The sequence below is a fragment of the Notolepis coatsorum genome, assembly GCF_963971535.1.
Source record: "Notolepis coatsorum genome assembly, chromosome: 19".
In the NCBI taxonomy this organism is placed as follows: Eukaryota; Metazoa; Chordata; class Actinopteri; order Aulopiformes; family Paralepididae; genus Notolepis; species Notolepis coatsorum.
Window position 1 is genome coordinate 80,716,299 of NC_140183.1, and position 12,482 is coordinate 80,728,780.

The window sequence follows — 12,482 nt, forward strand, 5'->3', positions numbered from 1 at the left end:
TTGATCCTCCAATCACAACGGTCTCTTGCCTTGGACAAGCTTTGTTTGTCCGAGGCAAGCGACAGTTGTGATTGGAGGATCAAGAAAAGAGGGCAGGGTTTGAGATAGGTCCATTACGGTAATCTGTGTTGCATGTACCTGACAAACTGAACTGTTTGTATTACAGTCATATTCTAACTTAACTGAATGCACACGTGTGTGGACTACTGTACTATTACAGGTATTGAAATGAACAATGCAACTTCCTTATACAAAAAGAAAATAATACAAAATATTTAAAAAAAAAAATTAATTATAAATAATGAAATCTCGATACTTGGCGTCCCTGTATCGATACAGTATCGCCACGCAAAGTATCGCGATACTACTACGTATCGATATTTTCCCCCACCCCTAGTACATAGATACTTCACCTACAACACAATACTGTTCAGACGGTACATTATTGATGTAATTAATAGATTAGCTGAGAAGAAAATACAATTTTTATTTTAGTTTATAAAAAAGGGCAGAGCTAAAGCGCAAGTTTTGTAATTCCAACAAATGAATTTGTCTGACGTCAGTGCTGAAACACCACACTGAAAGAGATGTTCCACCCCACGAAAAAGGAGCAGAAAATAGTGCTTTCCATTTATTGTGGTAATTCTGTAATATGGTAGTACTAGTATACTTCATCTTGACATTTTGTTGGACCTAGCAACAGTAGCTAAGATAAGATGAGATATTCCTTTATTGATTCCCTTGGGGAAATGTTGGGCGTTATAGCAGCATGGGGGAGGGGAGGTACAGGTATGGGCAGGGTAATAGTAGAAATACATCATATAGGCAATACAATTTGATCTGAATTATTATTATTATTATTTTTAAATATGAGGGGGAAAACAAATAAATAATAATAACAGTGTCCTATCGGTTATATTATATGTTACAATAAATATGGGCAATAACATTTACATTTACATTTAGTCATTTAGCTGACGCTTTTATCCAAAGCGACTTACAAGTTCTGTGCGACAAGACAGCAAGAAGGGTATAACTCTATCAGCTGAGTAACAATGTTCATCAAAGTGTTGCGTGTTACAGTGTAGGTTAGTTTATTAGGACAAGTGCATGACAGTAAGGTTAGTCGGGGTTAGATTTTTTTTTTTTTTATTTTTTTTTTTATCATTTCAGATAATGGTTGAAGAAGTGAGTCTTTAGTCGACGGCGAAAGATTGGACGGGATTCGGCTGTCCTAACTGGGATGGGTAGTTCATTCCACCATTGTGGGGCAAGGACTGAGAATAGGCGGCTTCTCTTTGATGACCCTCCGGGAGCTTGGATAGGAGTAGATCTGAGGCGGCCAGAAGATGCAGAGCGTAGGGGTCTTGAGGGTGTGTAGTTAGAGACCATTGACCGGAGGTAGGCGGGAGCGGTTCCCTTTGCCGCACGGTATGCTAGGTCGAGGGCCTTGAAGCGGATACATGCAGCAATGGGGAGCCAGTGCAGGTCCCTAAGAAGTGGGGTGACATGGGCCGACTTCGGTAGGTTTGAGATCAGGCGGGCCGCTGCATTTTGAATGAGTTGAAGAGGCTTGGTGGCAGTGGCCGGGAGGCCAGCTAGCAGTGCGTTGCAGTAGTCGAGGCGGGAGATGACTGTTGATTGGACGAGGAGTTGGGTGGCTTCTTTTGTCAGGAAGGGGCGTATCCTTCTGACGTTGCTCAGGAGGAATCTGCAGGTTCTGGTTGTCGCTGCGATGTGAGCAGAGAAGTTCAACTGGTCGTCGAGGACAACACCAAGGTTCTTGGCGGTCGGCGATGCGGTCACAGCTGCATTCTCGACTGTGATGGAGAGGTCGGTCAGGGGGGAGGATTTGGCCGGCAGGTGGAGCAATTCTGTTTTGCTTAGGTTCAGTTTGAGGTGGTTGGTCGTCATCCAGGCGGAGATGTCGGACAGACAGGCCGAGATCCGCTCAGAGACGTGGATATCTGAGGGAGGGAAGGAGAGGAAGAGTTGAGTATCATCGGCATAACAAAGATATGAGAAGCCATGAGACGTGATAATGATACCCAGTGATTTAGTGTAGAGGGAGAAGAGAAGGGGTCCTAGGACCGAGCCCTGGGGGACACCCGTCCGGAGGGGGCGGGTGGCCGACAGAGTCCCTCTCCATGACACTTGGTAGGAGCGGTCATTGAGGTATGATGTCAGCCATGTCAGCGCAGAGCAATAAAGAATTATAATCTGAATATATACCATGAGTAAAGTAAACAGTATACACAGGAGCAGTATGATACACAAGGTACCCTAACTGGCATGCTATATGACATAGGAAGGAAGCGCAGACTTGCAGAAATGGTCTGTCGCCTCATTGATGAATATCACACCCGTATAGCAACAACTCACTGATCGTTCCACAGATAGCACCAACACATCAACACATACTGAGTGTAGTGCTGGCATAGCCACTTTGACCGACCCAAAAGTGAATTTATCTCATTCAGTAGCTGTAAGGCTTGCAGTCACTCAGAGGGAGTGACAGTGCATGTGCCAGAGAGAGAGAGAGATAGAGATAGAAAGAGAGATAAAGAGAAATAAACAGAGAGAGAGAGAGAAGGGAGAGAGAGGAGTGAGAGAGATAGAGAAAGAAGGGGGAGAGAGAAAGAAAGGGAAAGAGAGAGAGAAAAGAGGAGAGAGAGCAAGCACCAGTGACAAGAGAAGCGACATCAGTGCATGTTTTACTCCCGTCGTCAGCAACACAGCCATACCTGACTGTGTGACAGCTGGGCTTGAGCCACTGTGTGTGTGTGTGTGTGTGTAGTATGTTCACCCAGACAGCCATGCGTCAGAGCCACATGCTAACGATGGCCTTGCAATGGCCTATAGCAGGGGTCGGCAATTAGGTTTGGCCACGGGCCAGATTTTCCCCAAGCCGTTGCTTGGCGGGCCAGGATCAAAAACAATGGCTAATTTAATATACTGATATTGAAAAAAGACAAACGTTTTTCTCTGGTCTGCATCCCCTTAACAATTGTGTGTATTGCGCCGTACTGTATTGTACCCATTCTGCAATCTGTTAAATAAAGTTTTCATTCATTCATTCATGAACAGCAGATCAGTTGTTGCAGATCACCGCGGCGGGTGATGGACAGCAGCTCAGAATGCATGAAAACACGACTCCATACCTTGTTTGTTGTTCAGTCCTCCAAACATGAAACATGTAAAATATCCACTCGCTGCCCTCCAATTCCAGATTGGTGTTGAATGCAGCTACTTTATCTGCCAACTTGAACACAGTTGTCATCATTGCCTCGCTATTGTTGTTGTCGCCACATATTATGCAGAGAGGACGTCGGCTCGGCACGCAAGAATCACCGACCTGTTGCGATAAACCCGTATTTTAAGTATGGCTCGCATCTCGAACGCGGAAGTGAAAGTGCGTTAGGGACATATACACGCGGCCCGGTGGGACTATTCCATTGGTTCTCCCAGTCCACGTGACCATTTCTAGCATTTCAATTGGCTATAGTGACAGACATGCTTTTGATGACTGCCGGTAGATAGATACAGCTTCACAATAAAAGACACCCTGGCGTCCCGAGTGAATATTTCCCGCGCGTAAAATAAATATCATTCTCAAAATAATCTGACGGGCCAGAAATTATTGCTGGCGGGCCAATGTCGGCCCGCGGGCCGCCTATTGCCGATCCCTGGCCTATAGTTAACGCTGTTTATACGAACCTGTTCTGTCTACACGTCCCCAATGAACCCAGTGTAGGATTCTGGCAATCAGCCAATCTCATCTCCTCATCTCCTTCGTCTCTCTCTCTCTTGTGCGTTGTGTTTTTCTTGCAACCCCTGATAGTACATCCATAGTCATAAGAATTCGACACCGACAGCCTGATACCTTTCTTCAACAAACGTTGTTTATTCCATAAACAAAGCCTCTGTAATCAGATGGAAACCAATTCTGTAATTGTCCTTGAAAAGTCTTGGGAAGAAACTAAATTCATTATTCTAATGATCTCTCCTTTCACCCCGCTGGGTGGTCATCGCGGCCTGGCTGTTATTCCAAAAGCCTTCTCTGTGGTCGTGCCACGTCAGTCCTCCCCCCCCCTTTTCCCCGCGAGGGAATCATCTCACAATCTCTGATCAAGCTTCTTCTCTTCTGTGTGGTTCGTATCTCAGTCTGACTTACACCCGGAAGAAACGTACTTTTCTATATTCTCGCCATAGCAACGACAGGCTCTTCTCGTCGCTATGTGACGCGCTGTCATGACAACTGCTATTCACCTTTAACACACATTAAACGTTCGTTCTATTGATCAACCTCTCTCTCCATAGTTCTCTCTGCCTGCCTGCACTTTCAATGCTTATCAAGATGCCGAACGACCTTGGAGCCACACTCCCCCTACTTGCCGTGGAGACACTGACTCTCTCTGTCGTCCTCCACCACTTCTAGCTCTCTGACCTGGCTATAAGTAGATGCTGTTATCCACCAATATTTAACACTATATACACTTTGAAAAACCTCGACATCCTTCACCAGTGTTTCTCATACAGTAGATGTATTTGGTGGTGGCCCACCAATATATCAAACCAGCCCACCGCAAATAGGTTTCCCAACCTCCGATCCAATAAACAGATTTATTATGGCTGTAATAAATCTTTTTTGCATGTACATAGACCTTTGCACTGCTCTGACTGTATGTATTGGCCGCCCCAGCTTCAGCCAGTGGGGAACCCTGTAAACCATACTAGTACGCAGAAAACGTCAGTCCACTGAAAGGATAGAAGCAAAGGTTTTGATTGGAGGATCAAGAAAAGAGGGCAGGGTTTGTGATAGGTCAATAGGCCAGGGGGGTGGGAGGAACTGAACCTCCAAATATCAACCCCCTGAGGACGCCACCCAGCTCTGACCAAACTCACCCAATTCATTTCTATAGAAGATATTCATATTTAGTTTAGTTTATTTATTTTTACCACTTGCTGTGGGGGCCTTATTCCTACCTGTTCAAAAGTTATACATCTAAGAATTCTCATGAACAAGGGGTCTTGTTTATCTATTTATTTAGCTATAGGGTTTTTAACAGAATTGTTTTCCTTCTTCATCTACTGTCTACAGTGCCTGGCAGATTCTTCAAACCATTACCACAGCTGCTCCATGTGCGGACAGCAGTCACCACGGCTGGTCTATTGGCACTGGGCAGAGAAAAATAACATACCGGCACAAGGAGGCCATTTCAATGATTTGTTCACTGTCATTTGAGATCATTAATAGGGTATTTTATGATGTGAAAGATGGGGGGGGGGACAGCATGCTACAAAGGTAATGATGAGTCACAGGGGGCGTCATAGACCACTGTACTTCCGTGTTACATTGAGCTCGGAGGAGAGAGCAGGGGTAGAAAATGAATGAATGTGGATAAGAGCCTTGACATTAAGTGGTTGTAGCGCTACAACCACTTAATGTCAAGGCTCTCATCCACATTCATTCATTTTCTCCCCCCGCTCTCTCTCCCATGATTTTCAGAATACCGGAAATGTTGCGGTGGTCTATGCTATGGCATGTACCCAGCAGGAGGCCCAGAGGCCAGGAGATTTTACAGTCCAGGTTTTACAGTCCTACGACTACGACCACTTTCACAATGTCTCCTTGAAATGGCTGGAAGAGAAAGCAGGACAAAGGTCACATCAGAAATAGAACTGAGCACCTGAAACATTGCAGAGTAGACACCTCTTTCTCTCAGACTAATACACACACACATGGATGCACAACACGGACAAACCACACACACGGTCCTTGTGCCATGTGTGTCCTGCCTCTGCACCAGTAATAACAGGTGCCATGTATTAGTGTGTCATGTTTCAGTGTATTAGTGTGTCATGTTTCAGTGTATTAGTATGTCATGTTTCAGTGTATAGTGTGTCATGTTTCAGTGTATTAGTGTGTCATGTTTCAGTGTATTAGTGTGCCATGTTTCAGTGTATTAGTGTGCCATGTTTCAGTGTATTAGTGTGTCATGTTTCAGTGTATTAGTGTGTCATGTTTCAGTGTATTAGCGTGTCATGTTTCAGTGTATTAGTGTGCCATGTTTCAGTGTATTAGTGTGTCATGTTTCAGTGTATTAGTGTGCCATGTTTCAGTGTATTAGTGTGTCATGTTTCAGTGTATTAGTGTGTCATGTTTCAGTGTATAGTGTGTCATGTTTCAGTGTATTAGTGTGCCATGTTTCAGTGTATTAGTGTGTCATGTTTCAGTGTATTAGTGTGCCATGTTTCAGTGTATTAGTGTGTCATGTTTCAGTGTATTAGTGTGTCATGTTTCAGTGTATTAGTGTGTCATGTTTCAGTGTATTAGTGTGTCATGTTTCAGTGTATTAGTGTGTCATGTTTCAGTGTATAGTGTGTCATGTTTCAGTGTATTAGTGTGTCATGTTTCAGTGTATTAGTGTGTCATGTTTCAGTGTATTAGCGTGTCATGTTTCAGTGTATTAGTGTGTCATGTTTCAGTGTATTAGTGTGTCATGTTTCAGTGTATTAGTGTGTCATGTTTCAGTGTATTAGTGTGTCATGTTTCAGTGTATTAGTGTGCCATGTTTCAGTGTATTAGTGTGTCATGTTTCAGTGTATTAGCGTGTCATGTTTCAGTGTATTAGTGTGTCATGTTTCAGTGTATTAGCGTGTCATGTTTCAGTGTATTAGTGTGTCATGTTTCAGTGTATTAGTGTGTCATGTTTCAGTGTATTAGTGTGTCATGTTTCAGTGTATTAGTGTGTCATGTTTCAGTGTATTAGTGTGCCATGTTTCAGTGTATTAGTGTGTCATGTTTCAATGTATTAGTGTGTCATGTTTCAGTGTATTAGTGTGTCATGTTTCAGTGTATAGTGTGCCATGTTTCAGTGTATTAGTGTGTCATGTTTCAGTGTATAGTGTGTCATGTTTCAGTGTATTAGTGTGCCATGTTTCAGTGTATTAGTGTGTCATGTTTCAGTGTATTAGTGTGTCATGTTTCAGTGTATTAGTGTGTCATGTTTCAGTGTATTAGTGTGTCATGTTTCAGTGTATTAGTGTGTCATGTTTCAGTGAATTAGTGTGTCATGTTTCAGTGTATTAGTGTGTCATGTTTCAGTGTATTAGTGTGTCATGTTTCAGTGTATTAGTGTGTCATGTTTCAGTGTATTAGTGTGCCATGTTTCAGTGTATTAGTGTGTCATGTTTCAGTGTATTAGTGTGTCATGTTTCAGTGTATAGTGTGTCATGTTTCAGTGTATTAGTGTGTCATGTTTCAGTGTATAGTGTGTCATGTTTCAGTGTATTAGTGTGTCATGTTTCAGTGTATTAGTGTGTCATGTTTCAGTGTATTAGTGTGCCATGTTTCAGTGTATTAGTGTGTCATGTTTCAGTGTATTAGTGTGTCATGTTTCAGTGTATTAGTGTGTCATGTTTCAGTGTATTAGTGTGTCATGTTTCAGTGTATTAGTGTGCCATGTTTCAGTGTATTAGTGTGTCATGTTTCAGTGTATTAGTGTGCCATGTTTCAGTGTATTAGTGTGCCATGTTTCAGTGTATTAGTGTGTCATGTTTCAGTGTATTAGTGTGTCATGTTTCAGTGTATTAGTGTGTCATGTTTCAGTGTATTAGTGTGTCATGTTTCAGTGTATTAGTGTGTCATGTTTCAGTGTATTAGTGTGTCATGTTTCAGTGTATTAGTGTGTCATGTTTCAGTGTATTAGTGTGTCATGTTTCAGTGTATTAGTGTGTCATGTTTCAGTGTATTAGTGTGCCATGTTTCAGTGTATTAGTGTGTCATGTTTCAGTGTATTAGTGTGTCATGTTTCAGTGTATTAGTGTGTCATGTTTCAGTGTATTAGTGTGTCATGTTTCAGTGTATTAGTGTGTCATGTTTCAGTGTATTAGTGTGTCATGTTTCAGTGTATTAGTGTCATGTTTCAGTGTATTAGTGTGTCATGTTTCAGTGTATTAGTGTGCCATGTTTCAGTGTATTAGTGTGCCATGTTTCAGTGTATTAGTGTGTCATGTTTCAGTGTATTAGTGTGCCATGTTTCAGTGTATTAGTGTGCCATGTTTCAGTGTATTAGTGTGTCATGTTTCAGTGTATTAGTGTCATGTTTCAGTGTATTAGTGTGCCATGTTTCAGTGTATTAGTGTGTCATGTTTCAGTGTATTAGTGTGTCATGTTTCAGTGTATTAGTGTGCCATGTTTCAGTGTATTAGTGTGCCATGTTTCAGTGTATTAGTGTGTCATGTTTCAGTGTATTAGTGTGTCATGTTTCAGTGTATTAGTGTCATGTTTCAGTGTATTAGTGTGCCATGTTTCAGTGTATTAGTGTGTCATGTTTCAGTGTATTAGTGTGTCATGTTTCAGTGTATTAGTGTGTCATGTTTCAGTGTATTAGTGTGTCATGTTTCAGTGTATAGTGTGTCATGTTTCAGTGTATTAGTGTGTCATGTTTCAGTGTATAGTGTGTCATGTTTCAGTGTATTAGTGTGTCATGTTTCAGTGTATTAGTGTGTCATGTTTCAGTGTATTAGTGTGTCATGTTTCAGTGTATAGTGTGTCATGTTTCAGTGTATTAGTGTGTCATGTTTCAGTGTATTAGTGTGTCATGTTTCAGTGTATTAGTGTGTCATGTTTCAGTGTATTAGTGTGTCATGTTTCAGTGTATTAGTGTGTCATGTTTCAGTGTATTAGTGTGTCATGTTTCAGTGTATTAGTGTGTCATGTTTCAGTGTATTAGTGTGTCATGTTTCAGTGTATTAGTGTGCCATGTTTCAGTGTATTAGTGTGCCATGTTTCAGTGTATTAGTGTGTCATATTTCAGTGTATTAGTGTGTCATGTTTCAGTGTATTAGTGTGTCATGTTTCAGTGTATTAGTGTGTCATGTTTCAGTGTATTAGTGTGTCATGTTTCAGTGTATAGTGTGTCATGTTTCAGTGTATTAGTGTGTCATGTTTCAGTGTATTAGTGTGTCATGTTTCAGTGTATTAGTGTGTCATGTTTCAGTGTATTAGTGTGTCATGTTTCAGTGTATTAGTGTGCCATGTTTCAGTGTATTAGTGTGCCATGTTTCAGTGTATTAGTGTGCCATGTTTCAGTGTATTAGTGTGCCATGTTTCAGTGTATTAGTGTGTCATGTTTCAGTGTATTAGTGTGTCATGTTTCAGTGTATTAGTGTGTCATGTTTCAGTGTATTAGTGTGTCATGTTTCAGTGTATAGTGTGTCATGTTTCAGTGTATAGTGTGTCATGTTTCAGTGTATTAGTGTGTCATGTTTCAGTGTATTAGTGTGTCATGTTTCAGTGTATTAGTGTGTCATGTTTCAGTGTATTAGTGTGTCATGTTTCAGTGTATTAGCGTGTCATGTTTCAGTGTATTAGTGTGTCATGTTTCAGTGTATTAGTGTGTCATGTTTCAGTGTATTAGTGTGCCATGTTTCAGTGTATAGTGTGTCATGTTTCAGTGTATTAGTGTGTCATGTTTCAGTGTATTAGTGTGTCATGTTTCAGTGTATTAGTGTGTCATGTTTCAGTGTATTAGTGTGTCATGTTTCAGTGTATTAGTGTGTCATGTTTCAGTGTATTAGTGTGTCATGTTTCAGTGTATTAGTGTGCCATGTTTCAGTGTATTAGTGTGTCATGTTTCAGTGTATAGTGTGTCATGTTTCAGTGTATAGTGTGTCATGTTTCAGTGTATTAGTGTGTCATGTTTCAGTGTATTAGTGTGTCATGTTTCAGTGTATTAGTGTGTCATGTTTCAGTGTATAGTGTGTCATGTTTCAGTGTATTAGTGTGCCATGTTTCAGTGTATTAGTGTGTCATGTTTCAGTGTATTAGTGTGTCATGTTTCAGTGTATAGTGTGTCATGTTTCAGTGTATTAGTGTGTCATGTTTCAGTGTATAGTGTGTCATGTTTCAGTGTATTAGTGTGTCATGTTTCAGTGTATTAGTGTGTCATGTTTCAGTGTATAGTGTGTCATGTTTCAGTGTATTAGTGTGTCATGTTTCAGTGTATTAGTGTGTCATGTTTCAGTGTATTAGTGTGCCATGTTTCAGTGTATTAGTGTGTCATGTTTCAGTGTATTAGTGTGTCATGTTTCAGTGTATTAGTGTGTCATGTTTCAGTGTATTAGTGTGTCATGTTTCAGTGTATTAGTGTGTCATGTTTCAGTGTATTAGTGTGCCATGTTTCAGTGTATTAGTGTGTCATGTTTCAGTGTATAGTGTGCCATGTTTCAGTGTATTAGTGTAATGTGCCAGTGTGTCATGTGTCATGTGTCAGTATGTCATGTGCCAGTGGCATGTGTCAGTATGTCATGTGCCAGTGGCATGTGTTAGTATGTCTTGTGCCAGTGTGGCATGTGTCTGTGTGTCAGCACGTCAATGTGTCATGTGCCAGTGTGTCATGTGCCAGTGTGTCATGTGTCAGGTGCCAGTACAGTATGTCATGTGTCATGTGTCAGTGTGTCTCTGCAGTCTGCACCGATACTACCTGTCCTGGACAACTCCCTGTACATTTATTGTATTTGGAAAATGAAGCGATTCTAATTCCTCGACCCTCTTCCACTCAACAGACTGCGGTGTCTTTAAACACGACACGTTCAACCATCCAACTGGCACACAGACTGGGACAGTGTAGGGTACGTATGGCCTTGATCACACAGGACGAGGACAGTATGACCAAGTGCATGTTGATATACTGCAGGCAGCTGAGAGCCCCTTAGACTCGACTTCAAACTGACAACTTGGATCTGTCGTGACTCGTGTGACTGGTGGCTGTTAATGAGCCCCGTGGTCTGTAATGTCTGTAATCGTTACGTCAAGATGCTAACAACCGCTTTCCTCTAGTCTCGCACTGCCCAGATCTTTCTTCATGATTAGCACGTTTAGCACTGTGTGCCACTGCAGAAAACAAAGGGTCTGGCAGTTAGCCCATAGCAGCATTTAGAAATAGAGGCAAAACAACAACAACAACAACAACAACAACAAATGATCTAATGATAGTTCTTCAAGCAATCACAATCTAGGGCCGCGCTTAGACCCAGGAGACAGCGCTGTGAGTTAGTGTGAAACGGGAGGACTCTGACAGAGTGAGTCGATCAATGGAAGTTATAACCACTATAGGCAACAACACCCAGCGGGTCAGAGGACAAGCCGCAGCGGCACCAGCGTGGCAGTGTTCCAGAGGGCTCAGGCCAGCGTGGCAGTGTTCCAGAGGGCTCAGGCTTAAAGGAAGAAAGCTCTCTAATACCTCGGATCTCACTCTCAAACAGATGACTAGCCACGAGGGCAGTTAACACTTTCACTACCACCACACTACCAAAAGGGTTAACCTTTTCACTGCGACAATACAGAAGGTTTTAACCCTTTCACTGTCACACGACAGCAGGTTAACCCTTTCACTACCACACTACAGAAGGCTAGCCCTTTCACTACCACACTACAGACGGTTCTGTAGTGTGTGGTTGTAGTGAAAGGGTTAAGCCAATGAAGGCTCTCTCATGCCGGAGCTTCGCCCCGTGTATTGGTAGGAAAAGGAGAGTGGATAGGTAGAAATAGAATGCTGTTTGGGGAGAGGTGGGCAGTGATGTATGTTGTGAGAGTATGACACAGGGTGGGGGGATGATAGAGGGGTGATAGGTCAATGGTGGGACTTTAGGGAGAGGGCAGATTGAGCGGCTGTCACTCCGTCTACATCTACTTTTATAATCTATTTTCAGTGAGGATTGTCTGTCTGTTGGACAGGACTGGTTTCATTGATTGACTGTGGACGAGACTGAGGTCCATTTCCACCACATCTGTGTCCGTTTTGACCTGACAGAAGAAAGCCCAAACAGGTTGAACCTTTTAGAACTGACAGACACATCGCTGTCCGTTTTATTTTTTAACTATTGCAAAGGATGCGTTCCTCAAGTTTGTCTGGGGGGGGGGGGGGGTTAACGTTAACTGTGGTCACTGTTAGCAATGTTGTTGTTGTGTCTGCATACACACTAGTTAGTTTCTGTTCATTCAGGGACACTCTGTCTGCTCTCTGTCCTTTGTGTGACAAATCTATCCACTTCTTTTCTGTAGGGAAAATAACGACAATTTGGCACGCACACACACACACGCACACACACACACACAATCCTAAGGCCGATTCTGCCTCATGTGACAAATACAAATACATACTGTAGCACAGCCTTCATTTTGAGGAGAGGAAGGGCGTGCGTTCGTCCACAGTCCTATTTATTTTGCCTTAAGCATTAAGATTATTTGAGGATTAGGAGTCTCTATGCGTGTTTAGTGAGTGTTATTATAGAATAATATATTAGCTTTAGTTAGTTATCCCTGGTCAGAAAGTGAGCAGTTGTCAAAGAGTACTACACAGCAAATGGTTGGCAAACATAAGTCAATAAATAATAATAAAATATATTAGAGAACAGTGGAAGCTCCCCACCATCGCAGCTAACGTTCAACAACTAAGTATTCTGCCAAGGGGTGG

At 42.1% G+C, this 12,482-nt stretch overlaps 1 protein-coding gene across 1 annotated transcript in view; it reads right to left on the bottom strand.

Annotated features, from left to right (window-relative positions):
* The window catches only part of snx27b (sorting nexin 27b), a gene marked incomplete at its 3' end in the record, with an annotated part of 73,840 nt that overhangs the window by 30,587 nt on the left and 30,771 nt on the right, over positions 1-12,482 (bottom strand). The gene's annotated exons all lie outside the window — the stretch shown is intronic.